The 15,124-nt window shown below is 49.2% G+C and overlaps 1 long non-coding RNA gene across 1 annotated transcript in view; it reads right to left on the reverse strand.

The window, feature by feature from the left end:
• The window catches only part of LOC121016638 (uncharacterized), a 104,113-nt gene that overhangs the window by 4,237 nt on the left and 84,752 nt on the right, over positions 1–15,124 (reverse strand). The window contains exons 3-4 of the long non-coding RNA XR_005784392.1: positions 13,353–13,395; positions 13,004–13,060 (exon numbers count right to left, since the gene is read on the reverse strand). This is a non-coding gene — a long non-coding RNA (uncharacterized LOC121016638). The remainder of the gene's footprint in view (positions 1–13,003; positions 13,061–13,352; positions 13,396–15,124) is intronic.

Genomic DNA, 15,124 nt, shown 5'->3' on the forward strand with positions numbered 1-15,124 from the left:
CTCTGTCCCTCCCCCGCTCTCTCTCTCTCTCAAAAATAAATAAACATTAAAAAAAACTTTTTGGGGAGTTAAAAGTTATATGAGGATTTTCTATTGCATGAGGGGATCAGTGCCCCTAACCTCCTGTATTGTTCAAGGGTCAACTGGATATCCTTTTACAAAAAACTAGTAATCCAGCAAGTAAAATGTTCATCTGAGTTCTGTGAGCCTCTCTAGCAAATTAATCAGAGATGGGGTCATTGGAACCTCCAATCTAGTCTTGTGATTGGCATCTGAAGCAGGGTGAGGAAGATGGCAGTCTTATAGGAATGAAGTCTTAATCTGTGGAATGGGATGCTGTCTCCAGCTCAAGAGTGTCAGAATTCAGTTGACTTGTACGACACCCAGCTGTGTCCAATAATTATTGATGTGGGGAAAATCCCCTTCCTGCATTGGAATTGGGTTTAGAATCCTTTTTAAGGCTACCCTTCCCTCGAGTTTCTATTTTTTTTTAAAGATTTTATTTTTAAGTAATCTCTACACCCAATATGGGGATCGAACTCACAACCCTAAAATCAAGAGTCGCATGTTCCACCGACTGAGCCAGCCAGGCAACCCCACCTCCCCCGCCCCTGCCGCCTTGAGTTTCAGCTAAAGCCCTGTCCTTCCTCAAGGGCATTTGGCAGGGTGGGGATTTGGGTGCAGAGGGTGACGCAGGGGCTGGAGACCCAGCATGATGGTCTTTGAGGCACCTAGTCTTCATCCTGTCCCCACCACAGGCCCACCAGACCATGGCTTTCATCCCAATCCCCTTGGCTGCTCTCTCCCAAATGCCCTGAGCTTCCCCTACAGGCCTCACTGATCCTGGAGATGCCAGCTGGCTGCATCCCGCTCCAGCTCCCTGGACAGAACCTCTCCCTAAGTCTCCACTGGGGCTCTGACAAGGCTGTTTGGTAAGCCGGGTCTTTAGAGAAGGCCTGGGGCCCCCACTGCTTTGACCCGTGTGGAGGTACCCTCTGAGAAGCCCAAAGGAGGTAGAAGTAATGTTATAGGCCAGAGTGTGAAAGGCAGATTGGAAAGAAGGGACAGTATAATTCAGGACAATGAGCTAGAGACAGAACAGAGAAACTCTTAAGAGGGGAGAGAGAATTAGAGGAGGGGAAGCTCTGTAGTTCTCTCCATACCCTCCTGCTGACATAAGACATAGTAGGTCCTCACTAGATGGAAGCTATTATACACACATGTGCACATACCCACAAATACTTTTTATTTTATTTTATTTTTTTTTAATTTTTTTTTCAACGTTTTTATTTTATTTTTGGGACAGAGAGAGACAGAGCATGAACGGGGGAGGGGCAGAGAGAGAGGGAGACACAGAATCGGAAACAGGCTCCAGGCTCTGAGCCATCAGCCCAGAGCCTGACGCGGGGCTCGAACTCACGGACCGCAAGATCGTGACCTGGCTGAGGTCGGGCGCTTAACCGACTGCGCCACCCCGGCGCCCCCCTTTTTTTTTTTTTTTTTTAAAGAAGGTTTTTTTAACGTTTATTTTTTTTTTCAACGTTTATTTATTTTTGGGACAGAGAGAGACAGAGCATGAACGGGGGAGGGGCAGAGAGAGAGGGAGACACAGAATCGGAAACAGGCTCCAGGCTCTGTGCCATCAGCCCAGAGCCCGACGCGGGGCTTGAACTCACGGACCGCGAGATCGTGACCTGGCTGAAGTCGGACGCTTAACCGACTGTGCCACCCAGGCGCCCCACAAATACTTTTTAAGTTTTTACTTATTTATTTTGAGAGAGACAAGAGACAGAGTGCGGACAAGGGGCAAAGAGAGAGGGAGAGAGAGAATCCCAAGTAGGCTCCCTGCTGTCAGCTAAGAGCCTGATGTGGGGCTCAATCTCATGAATGTGAGATCATGACCTGAACTGAGATCAAGAGTTGGATGCTTGGGTCACCTGGGTGGCTCAGTAGGTTAAGCGTCTGACTCTTGGTTTGGGCTCAGGTCACGAGCTCTCTCTCTGCCCCTCCCCTGCTCACTTTCTCTCTCTCTCTCTCTCAAAATAAATCAGCAAATAAAGAGTTGGATGCTTGACTGATTGAGACACCCAGGTGCACTGCCCGCCTCCGACAAATATTTTTTATATAATTAAGAAATACGAAAACACCCAGCCCTCTAAGACACTGTGGAGCTGGTACCTAGTATCCATCCATCCATCCATCCATCCATCCATTCATCCATTCATCCAATAAATACTTATTAAGCACCAACTCTGGGCCAGACCCTATGCAAGGCACTGGAGTATAGCAGTGAACAAAAATAGACTGTCCTCACAGAATTTAGAGTCCAGTGAGGGAGACAGACTTTAAATAGATGAACACACAAAATAAAGAAATGATGTGAAAAGTGTCTTCTTCATTCCGTCATGCATTTAACAATATCTGGAAGAGCAAAACTAAGGAGGCCAACTCTTGATGGCTGGCCAGGGAAGCCTCTTAGTGGGAATGCTGGTTCAGATAAGATGCAAAGGCTGAGTGGAAATTGGCCAGGGGCAGGTTGGGGAGGGAGGGCTCTAAGTAGACCCACTGACACAGTCAGCAGAGACTGGGCCATGAATGGGAAGTTACTGAAGGAAAGTGATCTAATTGAAGTTTTTAATGACTGCTCTGGCAGCTGAGTGATTGGATTCGGGAGGGAGGGGGATGAGAGTGCAAGGAGCAAGACCAGTGGGCAGGCTATTTCAGGAGCTACCAAGGTAGAGGGCCTCCCTCAATGTCCATCCTCTGCCCATTTAGAATCTAGAATATAGTGGACCTTAAGCTTCTCTCACCTGGGGAGTTTTAAGAATCCTGGTACCCCAGGTGTATCTCAGACTACTTAAATCAGAGTCCCTGAGGGCAGGACCCAGCACCCATCCTTTGTAAAACAGCCCAAGTGACCCAACGTACTGTTTTTCCTTTCAAATTTTTAAAAAATATTTTATTTATTTTTGATAGAGACAGAGTATGAGTAGGGGAGGGGAAGAGAGAGAGACACACACAGAATCCAAAGCAGGCTCCAGACTCTGAGCTGTCAAGCCTGATGTGGGGCTTGAACTCGTGAACCACATGATCACAATCTGAGCTGAAGTGGAGGCTCAACCAACTAAGCCACCCAGGCGCCCCTCCTTTTAAATTTTTAAAAAATGTTTGTTCATTTTTGAGAGACAAAGAGACAGTGCGAGTGGGGGAGGGGCAGAGAGAGAGAGACAGAGAGAGAGAGAGAGAGAGAGAGACAGAATCAGAGGTAGGCTCCAGGCTCTGAGTTGTCAGTAAAGAGCCCGACATGGGGCTCAAACTCAGGAACTGTGAGATTGTGACCTGAGTGGAAGTTGGATGCTTCAGCAACTGAGCCACCCAGGTGCCCTCTGATGTACTATTCTAGTGCAGTCTCCATCTTCAAGAGGGCAAAGTCACACTTCTGAGTACCTACTGTGTCTGAGGTTCTGCCAATTTAGTTGGCTTACATTTGTTTAATCCTCACTACAACTGTGAGAGATGGGTATTACTGCACCCACTTTACAGAAGAAGAAACTGAGGCTTGGAAAAGTCAAGTGTTTTGCTTCTCTACTTGCTGCTCCTGAGTAAGTCACTTAAACCTCTTTGAGCCTGTTTTTGGTATACATCGGGGATAGTATCTACATAGAAGTGTCAGGGGAGTGAAATGTGGCAGGTTTGCTCAAGGTTATGTATTATACCAGAGACTAGCTCCGTAGAAAGAGACTGGATTCTGAGGTGTCCCTGTGGGTGTAATGGGAAGAACCCAGCCCAGGAACAAGGATCAGAGCCCCTGACCAAGACTGGGAGTCTGTACCACACCCAGGCTCCAGTCAGCCTGCCACATCCTGACCTGGGTTTCAGTAGGGTCTCCCTGCTTCCCTCTGCAAGGAGAAGGTGGGAGGGCTGCCTGCTTTCACAGAGAGGGGCAAGCAGCTTGCCCAAAGGCACAAAGTTAGAGGCAAGGTAAAGAATGGTCCCAGACCCCCTATCTTCCCGCCTAAGGCATTTTCCTCCTGTACAGAGGAACAAAGGGGAAGATGAGGCTAGTGCTGGGGTACCAAGAAAGGTGAGTGGTCTGAGGGGAATACTGAGGCCCAGGGCCCAACTCGTCAGCCCCAGTGCTAGTAGGTTCTCTGGCTGACTCTGGGGAGGCCCAGCACCATTAGGGCCCCCACTGCCATCCCTGGTCCCTGAGAATGCCCCCAGCTAGAGCCCAGAGATTCTTCTGGGTTTACCCTCCTCATGTGGGGGACTTTGTGGGTTCCCCCAGCCATATGAGTAGAACAGAGCAGCTATGAGCACAGGCTCTGAAGTCAGGCAGGCTTAAATTTCTGTCCCAGCCCTGCCTCTGTCATGCTGTAATACCTTGTGCAAATTTCTTCATTCACCTAAGCCTCAGTTTCCTTATCCGTAAAATGGACATAAATAAAAAATAATGTAGATCAAATCAACCGTTGAAGGAGTTCCAAGATATATTATTTACTTGAAAACTAAAGTGCAGAACAGAAGAAACCAAGATGCAGAACAAGGCAAATCTTGAGGAAGGGATACTCATATACGTGTGTGCCTGTATATGCGTAGACTATATTGGAAAGCCCACAAAATAACAGAAAGTGTGTTTCACCTCTGGGGAGTAGGGCAAGGGATAGGAGTAGCAAGAACAGTTACTTTTCATTGAATAAAACTGGTACTATTTGAATTGTTTACTTTGTGCAGGTTCTATTTTTTCAATTAGAGGCTTTTTTAATGGGGTTAATCAGATTTACAGGGTTGACTCAAGGATTAAATAAATTAATACATGTAAAGTACGTGTCACAGAACAAGCACTCAGTTCCACACCACCATATTTACTGAGGATGTGGTAGTTTTAACTGGCCCCCTATCGTATCCATACCCTTGCCGTGGTCTTGCTTTGGCCAAGAGGGTGCTAGTGTGCCTACCCAAGCTCTCTTGCGTTTCTGCCTCTTGCAGAAGAACATCCCTGAAGTAGTTGCTGGTCCAACAATGGTTAGAGAAATATGAGATGGGTTTGTACTCAATCCACAGTTGTTTGTTTTTTTAAGATTTTAAGTAATCTCTCCACCCAACATGGGGCTTGAACTTACAACCCTGAGTTCAAGAAGTGCCAGCCAGGGTACCCCTCAAAATAAAACCAAGCCCACCTGAGCCTAGTCAAGATCAACCAAAATCCAGTCAGCCAGCAAAAAATACTGTTGTATGACCCTGATTTTTGTAGTGGTTTATTGCACAACATTATTATGACAAAAGTTCATTAATATAGACTAGGGCAGGCCCTGTGCTAGGTACAGGAGATACAGTAGTAAGCAAAACCAGATATAGTCCCCGTCTGCATGGAGTTTATACTCTAATGATGAAAGGGCCATGAGAGCATTTAATGGCAGGGAGGTAAGGAGAGTTGATCTGGACAGAGGGTCAAAGAAGCTTCCTTGAGGAAGTGACACTTAAACTGAGACCAGAAAGATGAATAGAAGTTAAGTACTTAAACTCCTCCAGACAAAGGAATGGAATATGCAAAGGCCCTGAGGCTGGGAGGGAACTCTGGCCCCTATAAGCAGGCTGTGGGTGTCTGGGTAACTGAGGGGCAAGTGTGGGAGGTGCAGCTCAGCCAAGGATTTTTTTTTTTTTTAAGCAATGGGACACCTTGGGAGGGTTTAGTGGAAGGCAGGGTAGGACACAGTGAAATTCCTTTAGGAAGAGGTCATTTGGACTGAAGTTATATACATATTGGAAGTTATGTTAGTTGAGATAATACTGGAACTATTACAACATCTGTGCCTATCTCTGTGTCTCTGCTACTTCTGTGTCTATATCCATATCTATGTCCTTGCTTTCGTGCCCAGCCTCAGAAACTCCAGAAACCCCAGCCCCTTCCCAGATTATAGGGGTCCTTAAAAATTTAGGGTCCTCTTCATCCATACCACATATGTTTAGCCTGTGCATTTCCAAAATACCTGCCCATTTTCTGGGCATCTTGGGTCTCTCCAGGCAAGGGTGGGGGTACTGGCTCCAGGCTGGTATCTCTGGACCAGCAGAAGCTGGAGGCTGCCCCTAAGGCTCCTGAGTCTAAGGCCCGATGACTCCTCCCAGATGGGGCGGTAGGGGCGGGCCGGAGGCGGGGGGGGGGGGGTAGGGGGTAGGAGGCACACAAGGCCCTGGCATCTGTAAACCTCCCATCAGTGTAAATCAATGCAAGATTAAAATTCATGATGGTTCCGGGGCACAACTGCAAACAATTTGTTCAGTAAAGTTTGCTCTAATTGGCATTCGTAGAATTTCCTGTTAATCAGTCCCCTTGGGCTCTGTGGGGCTGGGATGCTCTGTCTCCCCATGACAGGACAGAGAGCATGTATGGGTGGTTGTGAGAAAAAGGGGGAGGAAGGATGGGCAAATGTGGGTATCTCTAATTATTTGCCTGGGTATTTCACCGAATGGACTCAAGTGTCAGACTGGCATGTCCACAGGTGGCCTTGCTCAGGGAGTACTTCTGTTCCACTCCAAGTAAGTCTCTGTGTTTGTGGGGGGGGTGGGGATCTGGAATGAATCTGCCTGAGTCAGAGTCTCTGTGCACATGTGTACCTAGGAATTGGGGTAACATATATCCATTGGGGTATGCGTCCAAGTGGTGAGAGGTACATCTGCTAAAGAGTATATCTTAGGACCCATATCTAAGTGTTTGTCTTGGTGCCTGCACACAGCTGTCCAGGCACAGTCTGCAGTTGGAGTCTGCAGGTTAGTAAAGTGTGGTGCCTCAGGGTGTGAGCCTCAGTGTGGAGGCTGCCAGCTCCAAAGTCCTTACCTAGCTCTCTCTCGGGCTCTAACAGATAGGAACCGGTGATAATCAAGCTGGGCCCTGGACTAAGGGGGTCTCCTGCCCACGAGTCCCTGGTCTATCTATGCTAGCTATCACAAGAGGGGGTGGGCGTCCCCCCACTCCATGCCCACTGTCCCTTCACCAGGGCCCTGTTTCCCATCACACACCAGAGGCTCAAGACCCAGGACCCGAGAGGCTTTTGAGGGTTCTGCTGAAAAGTATCAATGACATCAATGACCTCAAATATGAAGAGAATCCACACAAAGAAATCACATGTAATAAATGCTTAATTATACATCTACGAAATATAACAGTGTGCCAACTGCAAAGCTGCTCAGATCATATGGTTATATAGAAATGATATGTAACATGGGATCTGGCTGTGCTTTCTTGTGTTTGATACGAGACAATGTTTAGCCTCCAAGAGGAAGGAGACCCAAGAAGATCTAGAGACCTGGCCTTGGCCAGTCCCTTGAGTGCTGGTAGGAGGGCCGAGCCCTTCCTCTCCCTGGTCCCCAACTCTCTGCTTACTCTCACAGGGAGGCATCCCCTGTCCTTGTACAGTGATTGGGTTCACCCTGGCATACTGTCAGACCTGATACAAGGACACTGGAAAGGTGAAGTGTAGGTGTGTTTGTGTGCGTGCATGTGTGTGTTACAGGCTGCTGAGTGCCAAGGCTGCCTGCAGCTTGTGTCTCCGAATGGGTTTATACTCAAACCCAGAGAGCCAGGGCTTGTATAATTGTGTGTAAGGGACTGTGTCTTAGGCCCAGATGGTTATGGTGCTTCAGAGTGTATGTGTGTGTGCACATGCGTGCGTGCGTGCATGCCCAAACAGATAACTTGCCTGAACAGGAGGGCTTTCGGGGGTGTGCTGGCTTGGGGGGTGGTGTGCGGGTGGCCCCCACCCCAGCATCCCTCACAATCATTATCTCAGCAGGAGCAGCTCTTGCCCTGGGGCCCGCCCTCACTGTTTCAAGCAGCTGCTGCTTTTCTCCAAATTAACCCCTCTGCTCCATCCTCTCATTTTCCTGCTGGGGGGCCTTGGGCTCGCTGGGGAGGGGTCTGGGGAAGACAGTGCCCCCAGCAGGCAAGTTGATCTTTCACAGACCCCAGCCCCCCCCCCAACCCCCCCTCCCCTCATCCACAGGGGTTCCTTTTCTTTCTTCACTCCTGTTGCTGTGGACAACAGGGATTGTGTGACTGAGTATCAGTGCTGGTCGTGTAACTACATGTGTGTGAGTGTGTGCGCTGGGTCTAGAATGGGAATGGTTCAGAAGCACTGTGCCAGGGCTCTGGCTGCCTAGGAGGGTGGGGCTACTCTCTTGTTTTCAGCATAGGGGTCCTGAGTCTGTCTGGCAGCAGGAAGGACCAAAAGAGTCAGGTGCCGGGGTGTGTGGGGGGGGTGCAGAGCTATGGCTTTTGCCAATTAGGGAAGTCTTGGGTCCACCCTATGCTCATCCAAGGGCATCCCAGGAAGCTCAACCCAGGCAGAGGGCATGCAGCCCCCTCCACCTGCCCAAAGGGCCAAATCCAAGTAAAAGAGATGAAGGCTCTCAACACAAGTTGCTGAGGAGAAGAGACAGGTGGGGGGAGGAGGGGACCGATGGGAGAAGGGAGAAGGGAGGAAAGAGTTAATCCTAGAAGCCTTGGTTTGAGCTGCTCTGTTTGCCACCTACCTGAGGCCAGGGAAGAGGGAGGGGGCTCCTGAGAGTCCAGATGAAACCCAGGGAAGGTGTAGACAAGGGAGTCCAGATCTGGGGGAGATGGATGGACAGCCATCTCCAACCTGGGAGCTTTGAGTTCTGAGGGCTGCATGGAAGGACCCTGTGCCCATAAGACAAATCTGCAGACCATACCAGCTGGCCCAGGGACATCAGCTACCAGCACCTTGGCTCTGAATCCAAAACACTGAGGTTCTACCATATGCCCCTGGGACATAATCATGAGCAAGACCCAGGCAAGCCCTCATGGAGGTGCAGGCTGCTGGGAAAGACAGGGGAGTGACCAGTGCTGGGATGGGGGGAGCTCAGAGCTGTGGCCACTCAAAGGAAACACATGACCCAGCTGAGGAAGAACTTCTTAGAGGAGGTGGCATCTCAGTCTGGGCCTGAATGACTGGTTGCAAAAATAACACAAATTATTATTTTTAATAATAGTAACAGACAGGGGCGCCTGGGTGGCTCAATCGGTTAAGCTCCCAACTTCGACTCGGGTAATGATCTCACGGCTCATGAGTTATTCGATCCCCACATTGGGCTCTGTGCTGACTCAGATCCTCTGTCTCCCTCTCTCTGGCCCTCCCCTGCACTCTCTCTCTCTCAAAAATAAACAAACATTAAAAAAAAAAAAATAACAGTAACAGACAAGCGCAACCCTGAGCAACTTACCACATGCCAGATACATTATCTCAGTCAACCTTTACAACTTCCCTGTGAGTTAGGTACTAGACTGTTAGTACATCTGTTAGATGAGGAAACAAAGACTCAGAAAGGTGTCCAAGAACAAATAGCTACTAAGTGACAGAGCCAAGATTTCAAGTCCACCAAAATGTGAGTATCTGCCCACACTGGGACACAGCCTCCTGCGGTTCTCAATCCCCTTTCCTGATTTCAGCAGCAGCAGCAGCGTGCAGACCTCTGAGTACCCCAGTGACCCTCAGAAGTTAGCCTGGCAGCCTGGACCGGCCTCTTGTGGGCAAGATGCGGGAGAAATCTGGAAAGGCAGGTGTCATCCTCAGACCAGTGTTTGCAGAGACTGACATCTACCTGGCCCTGTTTTCATTTGCTTTTTAGTTGAGAAGGGAAAAGGCCCACGTTTTTATGACACCAGCTTGTGATTCTATTTTCTGTTTAAATTCTGGGTGAGGGAAAAATAAGAGACATCAGAGAAACCTTCAGAATCTCATTTTGAGAGTCTGAGCTGCAGATAAATGAGCCTCCTGCAGAAACGCTACATCAAAGCGAATTTTCTCAGCTGTATTTTCTTTCTTTTAATAGGGCCATTTACTACATTAATATTCCAGGAAGTCATTTTAATTTCGTGTTTATCATCCATTGGGAAAGTTAAACAGGATCAATATGTAACCAGTGGCAAATTTGGGGAGCTTGGGGGAGAAGGGGAGTGTTTGGAGGCTGTGGTGCTTCCACCCCTAAGAGTCCTAGGGAGGGGAGGAGGCTGGGGAAGAGAGGACCGGACAGGATGGGGGGAGGGGAGAGGAAGCATGGGGGAGTTGTAAGGTGGTAATTGTCTGAACATGCATCGGAGGGACAATTATTGAGCAGCTACTAGTGTGAGGCACTGCTCATGTCTCCTGTTTTTTAATCCTCACAACTCCCGAAGTAGGTGTTCTCATTCCTGTGATTACATATGGGGAAACTGAGGCTCAGAAAATTTGTCACATTCCACAGTCTTCCAGGCGAACTCTGACTCATTGACTGATTCATCCCTTAATAAATATGTCTTGAGCACCTGCTATGTGCCAGGCATTTACCTAGCAGCTGGAAGATTTTGGTCAATGAAAGTTAATTTACCAAAAGCCTAAGGCTCCATGTCAAATCCACTGAATGTCTCTTTTAGTGAATTGCCTGCTTCTGGGGACACAGGTGGGCCTCTGCCCTTGTGGAGGTTACAGTCAGGTGAGGTGACAGACTTTCATCAAATAATCACACAAGATGAACTTGCCCCTGTGGTAGAGATCAGGGCTAGAATAAGGGGCTTCCTCCAGAGTGGCAAGCTTCCTGGGTGGTGGTGGAGTGCCCACCTGAGATCTAGGGGAAGCATGGGAGGCAGCTGGGTGACTAGGAAGAACAGAGCTGTGTGGTAGAGAGCAGGGCCAGTTCGAGGGAGCAAGAGAAGGAACACCAAAGTTGGGGGGAGCCAGGGACTTCAGGGGCTGCTCAGGTGGACAGCAGACACGATGGGACCCCTTGAGCTGAGGAAGGACTTGGGGGCCCTAGAAGGCATGAGGCAGATGTATACTCTGGGTCAACTTCTATGCCCTCAACCTGGGGCTCTGTAAGGCAAATTTCCAAGCAGTGCAGGGAGACAAGGGTGGCAAGAAGTGGATGGTGAATAAAGCTCCACGAGCTGAGGGTGTTTCAGGGGACTCAGGAGGAGGTCAGGGAGGATAGAGTTGGATGTTAAAGGGAGGGATCATCTTCAGGGAACTGAGAGATGGAGAAGGCAAAACCCCAGAGTCATCTGTGATTCCCATCTTTCTCACATCCCCCACATGTGGTCCCATCGGCTCTTCCTGCTGGCTTACCTCTCTCTGCAACAGAATCAGAATCCAGAATCAGACCTCTTCCCACCACTTCCACTGCCACCTCCCTGAACTAAGCCACCAGCTGCTCTCACCTGGATTACTGCAAGAGCCTCCTACCTCTCGTCTCTGCTTTTGTCCTCGACCCCCTACAGTCTATTCTCAACACCACAGTCAGAGTGATACCTTTAAAACATAAATCACGTCATGCCTAAAACCCTCTGGTGGATTCTTGTCTCACTCAGATAAAAGCTAGTTCTTACAAAGGCCCACAAGGCCCTACACAATCTCCCACTACTTTGTGACTCTAATTCCTACTGCTCTACCTTTGCTAATGCACTTACTCTGGCCTGCTTGCTCTTCCTGTAACTTGCCAGCTATGGTTCCACCTCAGAGCCTCTGTACTCTGTGCCTGCTGTTCCCTCTCCATATGCTCTTCCTCTCATACGTGCTTCACTTCCCTTGAGTCTTTGCTCCAAGTCACTTTCTCTGTGAGGCCTTCTCTGACCATCCTATTTGCATTGCAGTCTTCTCACCAGCTCTCCCTCTCCCCCTTGGCTGCTTGCTTGTGTCTTATTGCATTTCCCATTTTTTTTTTTTTTTTGACGGCGGGGGCGGGGGGCGGGGGAGGTATGCACTGTGGGAGGGGGAGGGGCAGAAGGACAGAGAGAGAGAATCTGAAGCAGGCTCCACACTCAGCATGGAGACTGATGCGGGGCTCAATCTCACAACCCTGGTGTCATGACCTGAGCTGAAATCAAGAGTTGGACGCTCAACTGACTGAGCCACCCAGGTACCCTTGCATTTCCCATTTCTACCAGAGGTTATCATGTGCTTATTTTGTTTGTGGTCTGCCTGTCCTCTCTGAAGTCCCCAGCTCCACAGGGTGGGGACTTGTCCATTTTGTTCACTGTTAGCATCCCCCGTGCCTAGAACAGTGCCTATACATCACAAGTGCTCAGTTTGCTGGAAAGGACATCTCCCCATGTCTGGAACAAGGAGCAAGGCTCCAAAGGGAATACTCTGTCTGGGATGAGTTGTTCTTAATTTTTTATACTTTGCTGACTCCTAACAACAGCGCTACATGGTGACAACTGTTATTGGCCCCATATTATAGATGGGGCAGCTGAGGCTCTGGAAGGTGGTGAAGGAAGTGGTACAGCTGGACATCCTGCAGATCTCAGACAGGCATTGGTGCCATACTGCTTGGGCTGGTGGCTGGTGCCTCTGTTTACAATCTACAGGACCTTGGACAAGCTTCTGTCCTTTCTGTGTCTCAGTGTCCTCATCTACAAAATGGGTACAATCATAGTACCTACCACCAAGGGCTGTTAGGGGAATTTGATGGGACAATACATGCACATTCCTTGGCTTGGGCTGCATTAAAGGTGCTCAATAATGTTAGCTGTTGTTACTCTGGGAGCTGCAGTCTGCTGCCTGAGTGGGGCCCTGGGCCATTCCCGACCCAGAAGTCTCCTTCCATTTCCACCGGGGACCTTGGGTGAGCCCAAGGCTCTGCCTCCAAATGGCAGTGGCCAGGCTTGTTCAGTCCCATTTGTTTAGGTGGAATTTAATTTCTGCCTAAGCTGAGAGTCTTCTGCCCCCTCCTGCCCTCTCTCTTGCTCTCATCAGCAGGAAAATGAGCTCTGGGAGCTTTCCCCCTGGTCTAGAAATCCAAGGTGAAGGATTTCATTAACAATCAAGAGGACATAATCAACATTCTAATAATTCTAGATCTGCACTCCCCCATTTTGCAGCCCCCCCCCCCAATTGCCCCCTTCCTCCCCACTCCATCCCATTCTTGGCTCTCCCAGACACACTCACCTTGACCAAGAAATTTCATTTCCTCTCAAGCCAAATTTACTTTGCTATTAAATTCAGCACCTTACCTTCTGCCCTGATGGTGAGGGGATGTGTGCTCCAGACTTCCCGGATTTCTCCAGCTTCTGAAAGAGATACGAGTGGGAAAAGTGGTGTCATAAGGGGCTGGCTTCTCTTATACCCCCTAGAGCATTCCAAGGTGGGCTGAGACACCTTCCCTCTAGGGACTCAAAAACTCTTTACTACATGGCCAGGGAAGCTTTTCCTGGTGTGGGGTTAGGAAGATGGCTCCAGTAATCTCTTCTTGGGGACTGCCGAGTGACTCCCTACTTAAGCACTCAGGAAGATTTAGCCTGTACCACCTCTTGGCTGTATGATCCTGGATAACTTAATATTTTTGGGCTTCAGTGTCCTTACCTGTAAAATGGGGATGATAGCAGTAAGTCTCCTCTCCAGGACACTGGGGAAATGAAAGAAGATAATGTTTATTTAAAACAAAAAAATTTTTAATGTTTATTTATTTTTGAGAGAGAGAGACAGGGACAGAGTAGGAGCAGGGGAGGAGCAAGGAGGGGGAGACCCAGAATCCGAAGCAGGCTCCAGGCTCTGAGCTGTCAGCACAGAGCCCAATGTGGGGCTCAAACTCAAGAACTGTGACATCATTACCTGAGCCAAAGTCGGACACTTAACAACTGAGCCAACCAGCCACCCCAGAAGATAATGTTTATTAGCACAGTGCCTGGAATGGAGTGGGCACATGGTAAATAACAGCTGTAACTATTATTATAAGCATAGTAGTGGTTATAGTGTCTTTGCACTTGAACCCTGCATTGTGGTACCCTCCATTCTTTCTCTCACCTTGCTCCTTCCTTCATCCATTTGGAATACGAGGAGTGCTTATTGATTGATACAGCAAAGTGTGGGTGATGAATACATTAAACAGGCCCTTCCAGTACAGTGTGGTCAGAATTGTGACAGGCAAAGTTCCAGGGCCTATGGGAACCCAAAGGGGGTGACTGTGTGGCGATCAGAGGCTCTGGCAGGACCTGATCCACGTTGAGAGCTGAGGAATGAGGATGGATTTGCCTGGAGATGGTGAGTGGGAGGGACTGACGGTGGAAACTGTAGGCGCAAAGGCCTGGAGGTGAGAGTTCCCATCTGAGCTCCCCTTCTGTGGTGGTGCTGAGGGGCAGTCAAGAGCAGAGGCCAGTGTGGTAAACCCTGCCTTGTGAGCCATGACAAAGTGTTTGGCTTTTATCCTATGGGTAACATGGATTCACTAAAGGGCACTGAGGAGAGTAGTGACCGGAGTTTTCTTTTCTTTCTTTTTTTTTTATTTTTATTTTTTTTAATGTTTATTTATTTTTGAGACAGGGAGAGACAGCATGAATGGGGGAGGGTCAGAGAGACAGGGAGACACAGAATCTGAAACAGGCTCCAGGCTCTGAGCTGTCAGCACAGAGCCTGACGTGGGGTTCGAACTCACGGACTGTGAGATCATGACCTGAGCCGAAGCCGGACGCTCAACCGACTGAGCCACCCAGGCGCCCCTCTTTTCTTTTGTTTTACATGTTGGTTTATTTATTTTTGAGAGAAAGGGAGAGAGAGGGAGAAAGAGAGAGATCCCGATGAAGAATCCCAAGCAGGCCCCACACTGTCAGTGCAGAGCCTGAGGAGGGGCTTGAACTCACAAACCTTGAGTTCATGACCTGAGCCGAAATCAAGGGTCAGATGCTTCACTGACTGAGCCATCCAGGCACCCCAGTGACCTGAGTTTTCTTAGAGAAACATGTATCTGGCTGCACTGTGGGGATCAGATAGGTGCAGGGCAAGGGTGGACACGGGGAGATGAGTGAGAATATGGATGGGGTCTGGGCTGGTGAAGGCTGTGGAGATGGAGAAAAGTGGAAATGTGCATTACAGAGGCAGTCCCAGGCATGGCAGGCTCTGACAGGGTGTTGGAGATGATGGGTGGGCTTGAATACCCTGCCTGTGGGGGGGGGGGGTGCTGGGAGAGGCACATGGACCAAGGGGAGATGGCACCCTGCATGTCTGGGCCTGGGTGGGGGATTTAAGTGGTCCACATCCCTATCTAGGAAGCTGCCTGAGGGAGCCTTGGGTTTCTGGAAACAGGACTCAGAGCAGTAGCCCAAGAGTCCCATGTCACCCTGGCCTGGCCCAGCTCCGTG

The sequence above is a fragment of the Herpailurus yagouaroundi genome, unplaced genomic scaffold (genome assembly GCF_014898765.1).
Source record: "Herpailurus yagouaroundi ecotype Mexico unplaced genomic scaffold, PumYag 29, whole genome shotgun sequence".
In the NCBI taxonomy this organism is placed as follows: domain Eukaryota; kingdom Metazoa; phylum Chordata; class Mammalia; order Carnivora; family Felidae; genus Herpailurus; species Herpailurus yagouaroundi.